Raw genomic sequence first — 16,509 nt, forward strand, 5'->3', positions numbered from 1 at the left:
TACCGCAGAACTGTGATAACACCCTTCACCCAAGCTGAACCAGACTTTTTTTTCCTGGAGCATGACAGTCAGTCAGCGACACTGCCTGAGGGAGGGAGGGTCCAGCGAGTTTCTTGCAGGCGCTCATTCTCTCCATCCTTGGGGTCTTTAGACCCTCCTCAGCCCTCTCAGCTCTTACGGAGACTTGGACTCTGTGACCGCCTGTGTCCAAGGTGCGGGTAACCGGTAAGAAGCCCGGCACACGACCGAGTGTTCCGCGAGCACCTTCCACAGTGCCAACACTGTGGGGCTCTGAACGGGCTGCCAAAGGGGGTCCGACACAGTTCCCCACTTCACGGAACCTCCCTCTCCCTGGGAGGCAGATCTGGGCTCAAAGCACGATGATACAAGGTGGAGTTTGACCTATGCTACCTGGAGGGGACTCATTCGTGTTAATGAGATAAAGGGTGACAGATCGGCAGTCATTGGATCGTGGAGCAGGAGGGTGGGGGTGGGAGATGGGTCAGGAGGCAGGGGGGTAGGGAAAGGCTCAGGTCATGGCTTCCCTCAGGGGCAGGCAGGTGGGCTCCCACATGGAAGAGTGGGGCACATCAGGATGCAGGGGTGAGAGGTAGGAGGGGTTGTGTGTTGGGGAGGGAAAGATGATGACATGGAGGGAGTGACAACCGCGAAAACAAACTTTCCCACTGCACAGTTGTGCCCAGGGCCAGCCCGGGGCCTGTGAGCCATCTGGCAGGACCTGCAATTTCACTCACATGAAATTGTCTCCTTTCCCTTCCCTTCCTTCTTGCCCTTACTCCCGCCCATGGGTGTGCGCATGATGGCACAGTGCAATTTACAAAATTAGTACATTCTGGCGGACCCCACCCCGGCCGCCTTCCTGGTGGCCCTGTGATTTCATGGGTGACGTGTTTGGCAGGGTCCCTGCAGCCCACGCGCTGCTGAGAGAAGTCAGAGCCTAGGGCTGGAAACCCACAAGGGTTATGGATCCCCTCCCCTCTCCTTCCCCAACCTCAAGGCATGCCAGGGAGCATTTTTATTGAGCACCGATTGTGCACGGAGGTGACACTGGGCGTGGGGGCTGCATGAAGGAATGACCAAGATCTGATCACTTTCTCTAAGTTTTCCTGGACCTTTCTTCTCCAAGAGTCCTGTGTGTTGGGTACTTTCCAATTTACAAAGCGCTTCCCTCTTGAACGTTACCCCGTGTCCCTCTAGAGGTGGGGGGGTTGTAGATCCCATTTCACAGGTGAGGAAACCAAGCATCTACCCACCATCATGTCGTGAGGAGAAGGCCCAGCAAGGAACTGTGGATCTTCTAGTTCTAAATGGAGAGCTATCACGTCTCAGAAAGGAGCAAATGTCCAGACCCCGGTCTGAATGGTCACCAGGCTCACGCCACGTCAATCTTTTAGAAGGCTGTGAGTATTTCCTTCATCTCACCCTTGGCTTTTGGTATTTCTGGAGGAAAGAAATTGAAAAGGCCAAGAGAGACGTAAATAAGGGCTGGTGAGCATTAGGAAAATAGCCATGTGCCCGCCTCTCTCTGTCTGTCTCTCCCTGACTCTGTATCTCTCAAAGTTCTTCCACACCCAGTGTTTCATGGGACGCCTGCAACCTGCGGGGAGCTAGCTGACAATCGTCGAGCCCTTCCTCCGTGGCGGGCGCTGTTCTGCACGCCCCACCCCTATTACTTCATTGCCTCCTCAACAGCCCAATGAGGTAGGCACTTTATTATCCTCATTTTGCAGTGGAGGGAACAGAGATGGTGAGCCATGTGCCCAAATTCACACAGCTAGGAAGGCGGGGAGTCCAAATTTGAAACCCAGGTGGTCTGCCTGCAGGGCCCAGGCCCACAGTGCCATGGAGCAATGGGCAAGAGAGGGAGCACAAGAGAGAGAAGAGGTAAAGGGTCTTCCTTGAGGTTCCATACTTGGTCCCAGAAACTGGGGCTTCATTTGGTCTCCGTGCACCAAACTCCTTCCCTCCACACCATAGCCAGGAGGAGAGAGTGGAGCAGGTCTGTAGCGGTCTCTTGTTCTGGCTTCACACAATGGGGTTCAAAGCTTTAAAGCTGTCACAGTGAGACAACAGGCATTGGCAGAAATTGTCCCCCTAGATTGGGTCACACCGTACCAAACATTCACCGAGGCCCGGAATGTGGCTTGCAGGGTGCTACGTGTGCGGGATTCAGAGGAGAAGAAACCAGTGTCCGTCCTAATGCAGTTTATGTCAGTGCGGGAGGCAGAAAAAGAGCCTCCCCCATTCCCCAGGTCTTTCTTTCACTCCACAGCTGTGGATCGAACCTGCTGTGTGTCTCACGCAGTTCAGACCGCTGACAGTCCTCAGTGAGTAGAAGACGTGAACAAACCTGCACTATGGACTTCACTCTAGTCGAGAGAGACCATAAAAATAAACGTCATAAATGAGTAGTTCATAGAGGGTGTGAGAAGCTGGTAAATGCTCTAAGAATAGAGGGGGGTCGTGGGAGGGACAGAGAGGGGTCTTGAGTGGTCAGATCAGGCCTCACTGAGATGTCACCTCCCAATGAAACCCCTTGCAGTAGAATCCTTTCAGGGTGTGATTTGTGGGGGGGTGTCAAATTTAAAATGTCTAATATGGTTCTTTTGTTCATAGAAAATGAACTCACTTAGACCCTTTGGGAGACCCCGAGTTGGCTTTTGGACACACTGTGTTTGAGATCCTGGTGAGCCCTCCAACTATAATGTCTGGGAGGTGGCCAGACATCTGGGTCCTCGGCTTCAGAAATCAGTTGGGGCTGCAGAGGCAGACTTGGGGGTGTCAGGACAGGAGCTGGTCAAGCCACCCGGGCAGAGCATGCAGTGCGAGGAGGCCACTGCAGGGGTGGAGCATGAAGAAACACATTCAAGTTCATGCAGGTGGAGGCAGGTATGAAGGAGGGGGCTGGGCCTCCCCCCAGCCTGAGAGGGAGGGACCAGAGAGATGGTGGGTGGTGCATGGAGTCTTGGAAGTTGACAGAGAGCAGGGGCTTATGGGGGAGGGAGTGGCCAGAGCACCACTCACACCAGGGAACCTTGCAGGATGGCCTCCTGCATGGGACTTAGAGCTCGGGGTGCTGTCAGTGGGGACAGGCTCTGCAGTGGGACGGGGCAGGGCCACATGGCCGAGAGGTGAGGGCGGAGTCAGCAGGTAGAAAGGGGCCCTTTGGGAATATTGCCCTGGGTGGAATGCAGGAGAGATTGGAGGGTGATGGAGATTCCTGTATGTTCAGACACTGAATGGGAAAAGCCACCATGGGTAGAAGGAGTGTGGGATATTCAAGAGTGGGTATGGTTGGGAGAGCGTTTTTAAGGAAGAAGGTATAGGAGTTGTATTGATGGAGGGCAGACACGCGAGGAGCCTGTGACTCTTCAGATCCCTTCACATCTAGCCAGGACCCTACGACAACACCACGAAGCAGGCAGGGTCGGGTCTCCATTTCCCAGATGGGGAGCAAGGGCACAGATGGGTTCTATGCTTGCCCCAGGTCACACAGGGGGACACCTGCAATGTCTGATTCCTTGTCCTGGGCAGGACAGATCCCTCACCTTCTGAATTTCTTCCTGCACTTTCCAGATGCATCTTGGACCCTGCAGGTGCTGCCTTCCAGCCTCCATGATGCCTTGAAAATGACACTCCAGGCAGCGCGTGATTGACAAGACCATCCGGAGAACCACGAGCTGGTAAGGACGAATTTCTGCAGTGTGTGATGGCAAGAGGGCTTTCCCAGGAGGTGGCTCACCTCAGCAGGGGCCACTCATTCATTCCTCTAGTGTCTGCCGAGGGCCTCCTGTGCACCAGGCTCTGCACCTGGTGGAACTGGGAAGGGAGGCACTGGGGGTGCTGGTGAGCCTGGAAGCCCGTGAGGGCCGTGCAGTGGGGAGGCTGGGGGCAGCAGTGCTGGGTGCTGATTTACGCCCTTGCCAGCCAGGAAAGGTGCAATCAGTGAACCAAGGGCCAGAGCCCTGGGCTGGGAGTCCAGACACCTGGCTTCTGGTCTTGCCAGGGTGGAAGACTTCCCAAGTAAGCCTGCCCCTCAGAATGTGCTTGAATAATACAATGCTGCTCAACAGAATATTCTGTGAGGATAGAAATGTGCTCTTCTGAGCTGTCTGGTATGGCAGCCACTGGCCACACGTGGCTCCTGAGAACATGTAATGTGGCTCTTTGGACCGAGGAACTCACTTTTAAATTGTATTTAATTTTAACCTTAATTTCATTGTAACAGCCACATCTATAGAGAAAGTCATCTTTCTCTATTTTTGGGCTAACAATTGGGAAGGGGTGTGTTCTTAAAATGCTCGCTTTCCCTCTGTATGTAATAAAACCTATCAAGTCCAGGCCAGATCTTTCCCCGAAAGCATCCTTTTCTCTGTATCTTCACTGTTCACGCTATTATATGTGTACAGCTGGCTCTATAAGCTGTGGGTCCAGTGCCAAATGCAAGGCCCTGGGGTGACAGGGGTGGGGGGAGTGGGGCATCACTGACTCACCCCTGATGTGTCATGGCACTGCCAGCCCTGGGACCACTGCTCTGCCCTAGCCTGAGACGCCAAGGGGCATGTGCCCAACCCTGGACCTCCTTGAGTTTGCCTTGGCCTCCGAAGGGGATGGAGGGCAAAGCAGAATGTGACCTCCACCACCAATGAGATAGGGGTCAAGTGATGGGGGTTGGGGGAGGGGAAAGTGTGTGCAGCCTGAGGTGCCAGGGGGCATGGAGTAGACAGCTGAGAACCCATCCTAAGGAGGCCGTGGGAGGTGGGACTGCTGAAGACCAGAGGCTTCAGGCCCTCAGTATGTCTCCGTTGTCCTGCGGACTCTATTCACAAAACACGAAGTCAAAGATAACAGGATCAAGAATTTCAAGATGGTGCCCTCTGAGCATTAAAACCCCACTTATAGGGCCCATCTGAGTATGGAGTCCTGGGCGCCTGCTCTGGTCTGGATGCCCCCCAGCCCATGTCCTGACCCCTCATGCTCACTGTCAGTCTCAATCACTGTTCACCTTGCTCTTTGTTCTTCCTGAACTACTCAAAGGAACCAGACCTGAAGGAAGTTATGAACTAGAGGTTATAGTTATATAGGGGTTCTGTTGGGAACGCATCAGGTGTGTGGTGCGGTCACAATGATGGGACGTGCCGATGGATGGAGTTTCATCAGGCAGGGGTTAGAGGTGCTTAAATGTCCCACTGTGTCTGCAACAGTCCTGAGCCCGATGGCCACCGTGCCCCCACAGAAACACTTTCCCAGAAGCTGCGACGTCCTGGTGCTGTGGTACGTGCTGTTCCTTCCCGGGATGCCTGCTCTGGGCTCTTTGTCTTACACAAATCCTTAGCTATTCATCCCGAAGCCTCAGAAGCAGAACCAGTAACTCCTAGGTGTCTACCTTCCCGAGAGTCCCTACTCCGTTGTGCCGCAGTCGCTGACCCGCACGCCCTCTCCCTCACAGCGGCCTCTCATGGAGAGCTTCAGTCGGGAGGAAAGAGCCCGGGGCATTGGGGGGCCAGCCCTTCCCTGGCTGCAGTGCTGTTCATGCCGTCCCCGAGCGGGGAGGACCCTGTAAGTCGTCTCTCCCCTCCGAAGTTCGATTCCCTGCTCGCCACATCCTCGTCTTCATTGCCTCTGTCTTTCTCCCCATCCAGCCTTGAGCTGAAGACATAAGTCATCTTGGCTTTCTCCAGGACTCACACACCTCTAGGAGGAGAAGGAAGATGGAAAGAGAGGAGGGCGCGAATTAGCATTCACACCTGTTGAAAATAAATTATTTTTTTTATTTTTTATTTTATTTTTTAATGATTTTTTATTATATTATGTTAGTCACCATACAGTACATCCCCGGTTTCTGATGTAAGGCTCGATGATTCATTAGTTGCATATAACACCCAGTGCACCATGCAATACGTACCCTCCTTACTACCCATCACCAGTCTATCCCATTCCCGCACCCCCCTCCCCTCTGAGGCCCTCAGTTTGTTTCTCATAGTCCATAGTCTCTCATGTTTCATTCCCCCTTCTGATTACCCCCCCTTTCTTTATCCCTTTCTTCCCCTACTGATCATCCTAGTTCTTATGTTCCATAGATGAGAGAAATCATATGATAGTTGTCTTTCTCTGCTTGACTTATTTCACTTAGCATTATCTCCTCCAGTGCCGTCCATGTTGCAGCAAATGTTGAGAACTCGTTCTTTCTGATGGCTGAGTAATATTCCATTGTGTATATGGACCACAACTTCTTAATCCAGTCATCTGTTGAAGGGCATCTCGGCTCCTTCCACGATTTAGCTATTGTGGACAATGCTGCTATGAACATTGGGGTGCATATGGCCCTTCTCTTTACTACTTCTGTATCTTTGGGGTACACACCCAGTAGTGCAATGGCTGGATCATAGGGTAGCTCAATTTTTAACTTTTTAAGGGACCTCCACACTGTTTTCCAGAGTGGCTGTACCAACTTGCATTCCCACCAACAATGTAGGAGGGATCCCCTTTCTCCACATCCTCTCCAACAATTGTTGTCTCTTGCCTTGTCTATTTTTGCCATTCTAACTGGTGTAAGGTGGTATCTCAGTGTGGTGAAAATAAATTATTGTGGTAAGATATACATAATATGAACTGTAACCTTTTAGCCATTTCAAAACGTATAATTCAGTAGCATTAAGCACATTCCCAATGTCGTAAGACTATCACCACGACTCATTTCCAGAACGTATCATCATCTTAAACAGAAATTGTACACCCTCGACACTCGAACTCCCCATTCTTCCCTCCCCTCAGCGCCTGGTGACCACCAGTCTACATTCTGTCTGTGTGAATTTGCCGACTCTAGGAAACTTCTGTAAGTGGAATCATTCAGTATTTGTCCTTTTGTGTTGGACTTACTTCACTCAGCGTAATGTCTTCAAGAGTCATCCATGGTGTAGCTCGTGTCAGAATGTCCTTCCTTTCTAAGACCAAATCATCTTCCATTGTCTGTAGAGACAGCGCTCTGCTTATCCATTCATCCCGAGATGGATATTTGGGTGCTCATTAGGGTTGCCCACCTGTTCTTTTTAAAGAAAAGTGTTTCTGGATAACCCATTGGAGTCCGGGATGGGGGGAGTGTGTTGAGAGAAGAATAAGCATCAGACCCCCAAGTAGATGGGATCTCTCAGGAACCTTCCACCTCAGCAGTGACTGAATCCAGGAAGAAGCAGGGGGACAGAGGGAGTGGTCCACGGGGGCTCCAAGGCAAAGCTCCATGGCTTCAGGGTGCAAGAGGGCAGCGGGTGCAGATAGCGCGTGGAATGAGCGGAGTGAGGAAGAACCCCGGGGGCCTGGCTGTCAGCTGAAGGAAGGAGGGGGAGGTGAAATGTGTCCAGGAAGGTAAGTAGAGAGATGTGGCTGCTCTTGGTTAAGAAAAGGAAGGGGGCGGGAGAAGTTGGTAGGGGAGTGTGCAGAGGACCTGCTATGAAATGTCAGGGCCCAGTGCAAAATGAAAAAGCGGAGGGAAATACAGTTTAAAGGGACTAAAATTCAGAGCTTTTCCTTTCTTCTGCCATCTGTCTCAACTTAGGTTTTTTTTTTTTTTTTGAGATTTTGTTTATTTATTTGAGAGAGAGAGCGCCAACAACTGGGGGGAGGAGCAGAGGGAAAGGGGCAAGCCGACTTCGGGCTGAACCCAGAGCCCAACAAGGGGCTTGATCCGACAACCCTGAGATCAGACCTGAGCTGATACCAAGAGGCAGACATCTAACCGACTGTGCCACCCAGGTGTCCCTCTCGATTTAGGTTTTTAAAATTCTTTTTCTATTTAATATTATAAATAAAGAAAAATCAAACATTTAAATTATTTGCATGAATTTTGCCATTCATCTTTACATTGTGCCACCTGTATATTCATTCGTTCGTTCGTTCATTTACTATTTTTATTTTTTAAAAATTTAAGAAGATTTTTATTTATTTATTTAGAGAGCAAGTGGGGGAGGGGCACAGGGAGAGCGCGAAAGAGAATCTATTAAAGCAGCCTCCATGCTGAGTGCAGAGCCTGAAGCAGGGCTCGATCTCATGACCCTGAAATCATGACCTGAGCCAAAATCAAGAGTCAAACTCTTAACCGACTGAGCCACCCAGACGCCCCCATATATTTGCTCTTTTTAAGTTGCAGTAAAATATACACAACGTAAACCTTAACCGTCTTAACCATTTTTAAGAGCACGGTTCAGTGACAGTAAGTACATTCACACTGTTGTACAACTGTCACCGCCATCCACCACCCATTTTCTTCATCTTGCAAAACTGAAGCTCTGTTCCCATTAAACACTAACTCCCCACTCTGCCCTGCCTGCAGCCCCCGACAATCACCATCCTACTTTCTGTTTCTATGAGTTTTGTTTATTTTTTTAAAAGATTTATTTATTTATTTTAGAAAAAGAGGGAGAGAAGAAGCGTGGGGTGGGAGGGGCAGAAGGAGAGAGAAAATCTTAGGCAGACTCCCCACTGAGCATGGAGCCCAACGCAGGGCTTGATGGGGCGGGGGCGTCTCGATGGGGGGTGGCTTGATGGGGGGATTCTACTCAGGGCTCGATCCCACGACTCCGAGATCATGACACAAGCTGAGACCAAATCAGACCCTTAGCCGACTGAGACACACAGGCACCACAGTTTCTATGAGTTTGATAAGACTAGAAATGTTCATTCATGCACCGACAGATGCTTTTGGCTGTTGTGAATAAGCAAAGGCAGTTTTTAAATTATTTTATATTTTTAAAGATTTTATTTATTTATTTGTCAGAGAGAGAGAGCACAAGCAGGGGGAGCAACAGGCAGAGGGAGAAGCAGGCTCCCCACTGAGCAAGGAGCCCGAAGCAGGACTCGACCCCAGGACCCTGGGATCATGACCTGAGCTGAAGGCAGATGCTTAAACTGACTGAGCCACCCAGGCGTCCCAGCAAGGGCAGTTTAAATGAAAGTGTAAAAACATGAGCTCCTATGCAGAATCACCAAAATTACGTGAGTCATATTTCATATCCTATACATACACGTATATTTCATTCTTACCACCAACAGGAAATGCTGGATAAAACTAAATCAGGGCGCCTGGGTGGCTCAGTCGTTATGCGTCTGCATTTGGCTCAGGTCGTGATCCCAGCGTCCTGGGATCGAGCCCCACTTCGGGCTCCCGGCTCCACTGGGAGCCCGCTTCTTCCTCTCCCACTCCCCATTTGTGTTCCCTCTCTCGCTGGCTGTCTCTCTGTCAAATAAATAAATAAAAATCTTTAAAAAAATGAAAATAAATAAAAATAAATCAACCATGTTGATTTCACTTTTGGAAAGGCACACCGACCTCTACCTTTGGTTTACTGGTTGGTGAGGAAAGAAGAGAAGACTTTAAGGAAAAGGAACTTGGGTTGCTGTTTTGTTTTTTTTCCTTTCTTTTTATGTCATCATTTACGTCATAAGTGGCTGGCTAATACAGAGAAGTAACATAAGGAAAGAAAGGATATGATAGGGCTCCTTGGTCCCTTGTGGTTCCTAGAAATGCCGTTGTCATCCTTCCGGATTTGAAGCAAGTCCTGGTTTGAACAGAAGGAGTGGCCCCTTGGGCCATCAAGGTCCGGCTCACTCAGCTATAGCCATGTGGACACGGGATGTGAGCACGGAACTCCTGGGGGCCCACAATGCGTGGGAGTTCGGCCAGACTCAAAGGCCGGACAAGGTGAGGGCATCATGGAGCCACAGAGCGGGCATAGCTAACACTGCATGTGTGGCAAAGGGCAAAGACACACACATTCGACGTTTCTCCTCTCTTGTGACCATGCTCCCTTGTCCCATTGGTCTTCACGTAAAACACGCAAATTATAGATAAAATTATTAAGAGTTCAAGACAGCAATGGCAGAGCAGTGAACCAAGTGCGGGCCCTTCTGAGTGTGGGGTCTTAGGTAATGGCACAGATCCTGGAGGAAGATCCAGTAAAGACCCGCCTAAAAGGAAGGAGGGGCAGCAAAGCACGAGGGAAACAAGAACCAAGGGTGTACGCAGAGCAGCCCTCTTGAGCCCCAAGAGCATGAGCAGAAAGAAGCAAGAAGACCAGCAAAATGAAGAAATGGCAACTGACAGTTCATAGTAAGAATGGAGGCAGAAGTACTTCCAAAATTATACAGAAGAACTAGAAATCCATGGCTTTCCAGGGCCATTCAGTGTGGTAGAGCCCCTCACACCTCAGTGAACCTTGAGCCCACGAGGGCTTTGCAGCTGAGCCCATGAATGTTCAGGAAGAGGCCTGGCTTGCAGTCCTTAAGAGCAGGTGGCGTTACAGCAAGCATTTTTTGTTTTAAAAACATGTATGCAAGGGGTGCCGGGGTGGCTGAGTATCCGACTCTTGGTTTCGGCTCGGGTCATGATCTCGGGGTCGTAAGATCGAGCCCCTTGTTGGGCCCTCTGCACTGAAGGCGGCACCTGCTTGAGATTCTCTCTCTCCCTCTCCTTCTACCCCCCCTTTCTCTTTAAAATAAATACATCAATCTTAAAAAACAAATAAAATAAAAATATGTATGCGATATGTTTTAGAAAGTTTTCTTTCCAATGTAATAATAATATGTATATGTTTTAAGTTCTAATGGCAAGAGAATTAAGCTTTACATTTCTAGAAACCTGCTTGTGTGGCATACCACAAAAATGAGAAGCTATTGTAGTTTTGAAAGTCTGCAGACAACAGTTAAAGCTCTAGATAATTGCGGAGAGAAGTATTCGGAGAGCATGAGCTGTGTCTTCTCTTTTTTCAGTAACCGGTGCTACTTGGTTGAGACGTACATTGGGTTGTTGGTGAATTTGTGTGGAAGGGCTGTGTATGGTTTGAGGAGGGATTCAAAGTGAACCTGGTGGGTGGCCTTGTTGATTCTACCTTCATTTAAAGTTGGTTTTCTTGAAAAGCTCATAGAAATATAAAAGAGATCGCAAAACATTAAGAAGTACGGCTTACTTTGTGTTCTTCTAAAAATTACTAAGTTGTTTCCATTAAAACTATTAATTCTAACAAATTAGTATTGAGCGAGTGAATGAAAAAGGCAAAGAAAAGAGATAGCAACTCTGTCGGTAATCGCCGTCTCCAATTCCTTGCCTTTAACACGAGTGTTTTAAACTGTATGGCGTATTCCAACTTCCAATTCTATGACTCTGGTAATACTTATAAATGCAATTAAGATGGTCACTGCTTGATAAGAGGAAATTAAGTACATTTATGTAACATGGCAATATATTGACTACCAGGTATTAAACCGAACACGATGGTGTTTACACAACAGAAGAGTAAATGGCAGGCAGAGAGGAGGAAGAAGATCCACTCATTTCTTTAACCGGGAATTGCTAAATGCCTATGGCTGCCCCATGCTAGGTCCAGCGTAGGTTAAAGTGGAAGCTACCATCCCTGACCTCAAGACATATGAATAAAGCCAGTGGACACAACGTCATCAAGAATAAGGTTACAGGAGATGGCCAGAGGAGTGGTCTTCCTGAGGGCTCAAGGGCATGTTGAGCTTGCATGGTTCCCACTTGTTGAGAGCCAGGGTGGGTGCATCTGCTTGTCCACTCAATGGGAAGGATTATGGACTCTTTTAACGAATCATTCATTCGGCAAAAATATTTCTTGAGCACCTACTGAGTGCCAGGCACCACGCTAGGAACTGGAGATGCAAAGAGGAGCAAATGGACTTCTGTCCCCAAATTGCTCAAATGGTGATTAAGGACAGTCGAGGTGACGAAGGGCAGGGCAGCGTGGCAGTTGGGGTTGGCAGGCACAGCTGTAGGCTATCTGGCTACTACCCACCCCAACTGCCTTCCCTAACTGGTGACGGCAAGAGTCCCCTTGTGTCTGAATATCGCCTCAGCATCCTTCCTGACACAGCAACCAAGCCATCACTACCCATCAATCAGACCTAGAACAAAAGATGGAACGTATTTGCTTCCTGGGCAGCAAAGGACTGCAATCACCCGGCACACATTTGCTCGGGGAGCACAGAGGAGCTGTTGGCTAGCACTCTTGGGATGGGACTTGGGTGAGAAGTCACAGAGTGGACAGCGAATCAACTGGACCTCAAAGGATGAATGGATTCTGTAGGTTAGAAACCGCTAGCTCCCCTTTCACTGCCTGCACTGTTGCTGGCTTTTTTGCAACGTGGAGAGAAGCTAATGGTCCCTGGGAGACATGGCCTCCTTTTCTATAGTGTGGAGCCTATTTGGGGTCTCTCAGGTGGACCCTGATGGAAGTAGCAGACCTCTGGGAGGGATGGAGACTTGAGGTGGGTAGTGTGGCAGAGCCAGCCTGTTGGGGGAGGCCAGGTTGCTGGCCCAGCCACCGGGTTTTCTTTGGCAGAAGAATGTCCAGCCTCTTCATGTAGCTGGTGCCCAGCAGGCCAGGCGCAGTGAGCTCATGGCATTCTCTGGGTCCTGGAGCTAGAGAACTTAGGGTGGAGGGAAGTGGAGGGCTGGAGATAGCTTCACCGGCTCGGGGTTTGCAGCAGGCAGGGCACTGGGCCAGCGGAGACAGGAAATCTTCTGGGCTTTCAGACATTGTGTCATATGATTGTTTATTTGGGAAGAGGAAGCCATCCAGAGAGCACTGGTGCCCATCACCACCTCCTGAGAGAGAAATCCAGCTGGTGCACGTGCTACCCTCCTCACCCACATGCCCATGGAGTGCGTGCGCACACGTGTGCACATACACACACACAGGCACGTATCCCCTCATCTCCCGCCCCACCGCCCCCAACCCTGTGCACATAGGTGAGGTGAGTTCGCCACAAAGAGACATAACAGCTCCAGGACCCGGTGCCTACATTTCTACTCAGATTGAGCTGCAAGGGATCCAATTCTCCAGTGTCTCTTGGGCAAGTCATGATTTGCTGAACCTCAGTTTCCCCATCTTTAAAATGCAGAAAGGAAAACTCCTTTCACCCACCACCTGAGAAGACAGACAGGAGCCGTGAGGAACAGAATAGCCCCATCCATACGATGAGTAACTTTTGTTCTCATGGCAACCGTGAGGCTAGATCCTTATGGGGTCACAGCAGACCCTTCCTTGTCTTCATAGTCAGTCCTGCTGGACTCTTCCAGGCATCAAACAACCATCACCTCTCCAATCCCACTGCTCTGTCCTAATTTAGACCCTGGTTCTTGCTCCTCAGCCTCTGCAATGGTCTTCGTCCCATCTCTAGGCACCATGCACCCTACTGAAGAGTTGATTCTGGTCACGTTTCTCCTCTTTCCGAGCCCCCGCGACTTCCTCCTTGCTGACAGACTGAAACTCTAATTTCAAATTCCTCCCTAACTTTCCAGTCGTGCTTTCTATTTTTCCCATATCAGCCTCCTCTGTTACAGCCGCACCAGGTTGCCATTTCGACAACTAACTTAGCAAATTCTTACCTTTGTAGATTTGTTTCTTTGCCTTTATTTTGGGATGTGCTCCCTCCCCCCCCCCCAACTCATCACATCTGTCTATTTGGAAAAACAACAGAGTAAGTTCCTCGCTCTGACTGAAGGAGGCTGATGGAAGTTTGGTCAGGGAGGGAGTGCTTGTCAGACCCTCACAGATAGGATCCTGTCTCATATTTGAGCTCCAGGAAGCCCCCTGCTCTGGAGTACCTTCATCAGAATTTCCTAAATTCCTTCACATGCGTTAGATCAGCTGGGTACACCGCCCACAGCCTGGACACTTTAAGTGTCCCAGAATCTGTTTCTCCCCTAAAAACTCTCTGACCCTCTACCCCATGCATGGGGTGGACTAGATGTCCCCAAAAAGCTCCAAGACTCACACCTACAGAGTCATCCCTGGGCTCTAAGGGAGGATGGGCTGGTAAACGGATAGTTCCTACTGACAAATGTGGTCTGTGTTTTGTGGATTTGTGTGAGATTGGGTCACCAAAAAGTTGTAGACATGCCGATTTGTGGTGGCTCTTATGGATGCAGGGTGAGTTTGGGGGTCTAGGCTACTGAGGGTCCACTGCTGAGCCTTGGGCTTGAGCCATGTCTACAGGTCTGCCCATCAGCTCTCACCCTTATAGGCAATCAGATCATGGTGCCCCTGCTGCTGGTGTGTGACACTTGAGGGTCATGGGTCTGGTGGCAGGCATCCTTTATCCCCGTGTCCCCACCCCAGCCTCCAGGGAAATCACGCTGTGTGTTCAGAAGGCTCTGTGTCACAGGGCAGAAAGTCCTCTGGGGTGGCAGTGGATTTGAGACCACTGTTCCAGAATGCCTATGGGCTTTTCTCATCAATGTCCTTTCTAACCTCTAACTAATATGCAGTGTCATGCTTTTCCAGGTCAGTCTTATCCCATGTTGGACAAGGGATAGGCATTCCTTGCAGAAGTAGTTTCTCTTCTCATTCCGCCCACGGGCTCCTGCCTTCCTTCCCGCTGGTGACAGTCTGCAGCAAGCAGGACATATTCCTTTTCTAGGGCTGCTGTAACAAATTACCATAAACTTGGTGTCTTCAAACAATAGAAATTATTCTCTTACAGTTCTCGAGGCCAGAAGTCTGAAATCAAGGTGTCAGCAAGGCTGGTTCCTTCTGGAGGCTCTGAGTGAAAACCTGTTCAGTGCCTTTCTTAGTTTCTATGTTGCCAACAACCCTTGGGGTCCTTTGGCTTCTAGATGTATCATTCTAGTCTTTACTCCGTCTTCACTGGTATTACCCCTGAGTGTCTCTGTGTCTCCAAGTTTCCCTCTTCTTATAAGGACACTGGATTTAGGGCTCACCCTGATACAGTATGACCTTATCTTCACTTGCTCACATCTGCAAAAACCTTATTTCCAAATAAGGTCACATTCACAGGTTCCAGGTGGGCGCGAGTCTTAGGGGGACACCCTTCAACCAAACCTACAGCAATTTGGTTAACGATGAAAGTGATCACTTGCTAGGAATGCGGTGATTACAGCCTTAGGAGTTTAAGAGAAGACATGGGTGGGAAAATGTATTGTTTTAGGTTTACATCATATAATTCTAAATGGCAAATTTAACATGATCTGGAAATGAATGATGGCTCATGTGTTCCTGCATACGTCAGGTAAGACGAGCATGTGAAGTCCTCCTGAACAGAGCACAGTAACAGCTTTTGAGAGCCGTTGGAAGCCAGTGTTCGCAGACCTCGGGATGGATGATGCAACGTCATGAGTCAACAGTATTAGGGGACTGCAGAAGCAAGAAGAGCTGTACCGTTTCAGTACAAATAGGTTCTGAAGAGCCATGGCCTTATGAGTAATAATGGCATTGCCACCTTTTCTCACGGTGGGGAATATGAAATTAACTACGAACAGTGTATTTGGTGTTAGTGAACAAGAAAGAAAATGAAAAGGTGGGTTTTGGACTTGAACAGGAAGAGAGGGTGCCTGGACACTATGGCGAATCCTTATGTGCACTGATGAAACAACAAATAAATATGTAAATACCTCTTCTGTACCCATTATTCTAAATCTTCGACATTAAATCACTGTACTTCACATGGGCCATGGGTTTTGTAACGCATTTTGAAATCAGGTTGTTTATGTAGACAGGCACTTTGCAACACATATTTGCCTGGTGCCCTGCACATCTTGAATAAAAGCAGTCCTCTTCTTTCGCACAGCCCCTGAGTGGAGTGAGGACTCTCAATGAAATCACATCCCCAGGATGATTGCACAGCACTGACCTGGCGCTCGGTGGGGACCTGGGAATTCTCATGAGGGGAATGAGGCAACAAGATAATATAAACTCAAGGAGGGGCATGAAGAAACAGTAATTGCATAATAATATATATAATATACTATGTAATATGTGTATGTAATATGCCATACTAATTACAGAGAAGTAATACTATGGCCTTCTGAAAAATGTGAGGTGATTAGCAAATTGTTTCTCTGATCCTCATAGATTTAGACTGAATCAGCTCGGAGAATTGTCTTTGAAGATGTGTGTGGGAGTGCGAGTGTGTGCACACTTGATTCAACAATTACTCGCACACCTGCAGCTCAGACGGTTGGGAAGATCTTGAGGGAGGCTGAACTTACCTGCAGACCTTACCTGTCCTGGCTCGCTCAGCTGTTCGGCCATGCTTGGAATGCCAATGGCCATTACTGACCAGCCCTGTGGGAGATCACCTAATTAGCACCACCCCAGAGTGTCGCACAGATGTCTTGACCCACCGAGGTTTGTGAACTGTATGTTGGGAAAATGATGGAATGGGGTCCCAGGGAAAGCCTGTCCCCTGAGTTTAGAGGCTGGCTTTCCTGTGGAGAGTCATATCGAAGGGCAGATGAACAAAGTTGGGGCCAGGTTAGAAGTGGGGTGCACCATCAAGGGACTCACTGTGGAGGGTTGAATACCTGGTTGCTCTTCCCTGGAATATGGGGGAAGTCATATCTTGTACAGCTTCAAGTTGTCCCGTCTTACATTTTAATGCTCTCGAGCTACCACAACGCTTTTTCAAATCCATTGGCCAGTAGAGCTTTTGTAGGCCCTGATGTTTGCAAACAAAATA

At 49.2% G+C, this 16,509-nt stretch overlaps 1 long non-coding RNA gene across 13 annotated transcripts in view; it reads left to right on the plus strand.

Annotated features, from left to right (window-relative positions):
- The window catches only part of LOC123787370 (uncharacterized), a 53,536-nt gene extending 38,093 nt beyond the window's left edge, over window positions 1-15,443 (plus strand). For 7 of the 13 annotated variants that reach the window (XR_015727667.1, XR_015727668.1, XR_015727660.1 and 4 more), the window contains 4 exons: window positions 1,582-1,722; window positions 2,638-2,707; window positions 3,598-3,704; window positions 15,061-15,443. This is a non-coding gene — a long non-coding RNA (uncharacterized LOC123787370). Of the gene's footprint in view, window positions 1-1,581; window positions 2,349-2,637; window positions 2,708-3,597; window positions 3,705-5,470; window positions 5,802-15,060 lie in introns of those variants that run through there. The other 6 variants (XR_015727662.1, XR_015727664.1, XR_015727661.1 and 3 more) reach the window with 6 other exon arrangements.
- Window positions 15,444-16,509: the final 1,066 nt, after the last annotated feature.

Source organism: Ursus americanus, chromosome 19, assembly GCF_024610735.1.
Source record: "Ursus americanus isolate L20-20 chromosome 19, mUrsAme1.1.p, whole genome shotgun sequence".
In the NCBI taxonomy this organism is placed as follows: Eukaryota; Metazoa; Chordata; class Mammalia; order Carnivora; family Ursidae; genus Ursus; species Ursus americanus.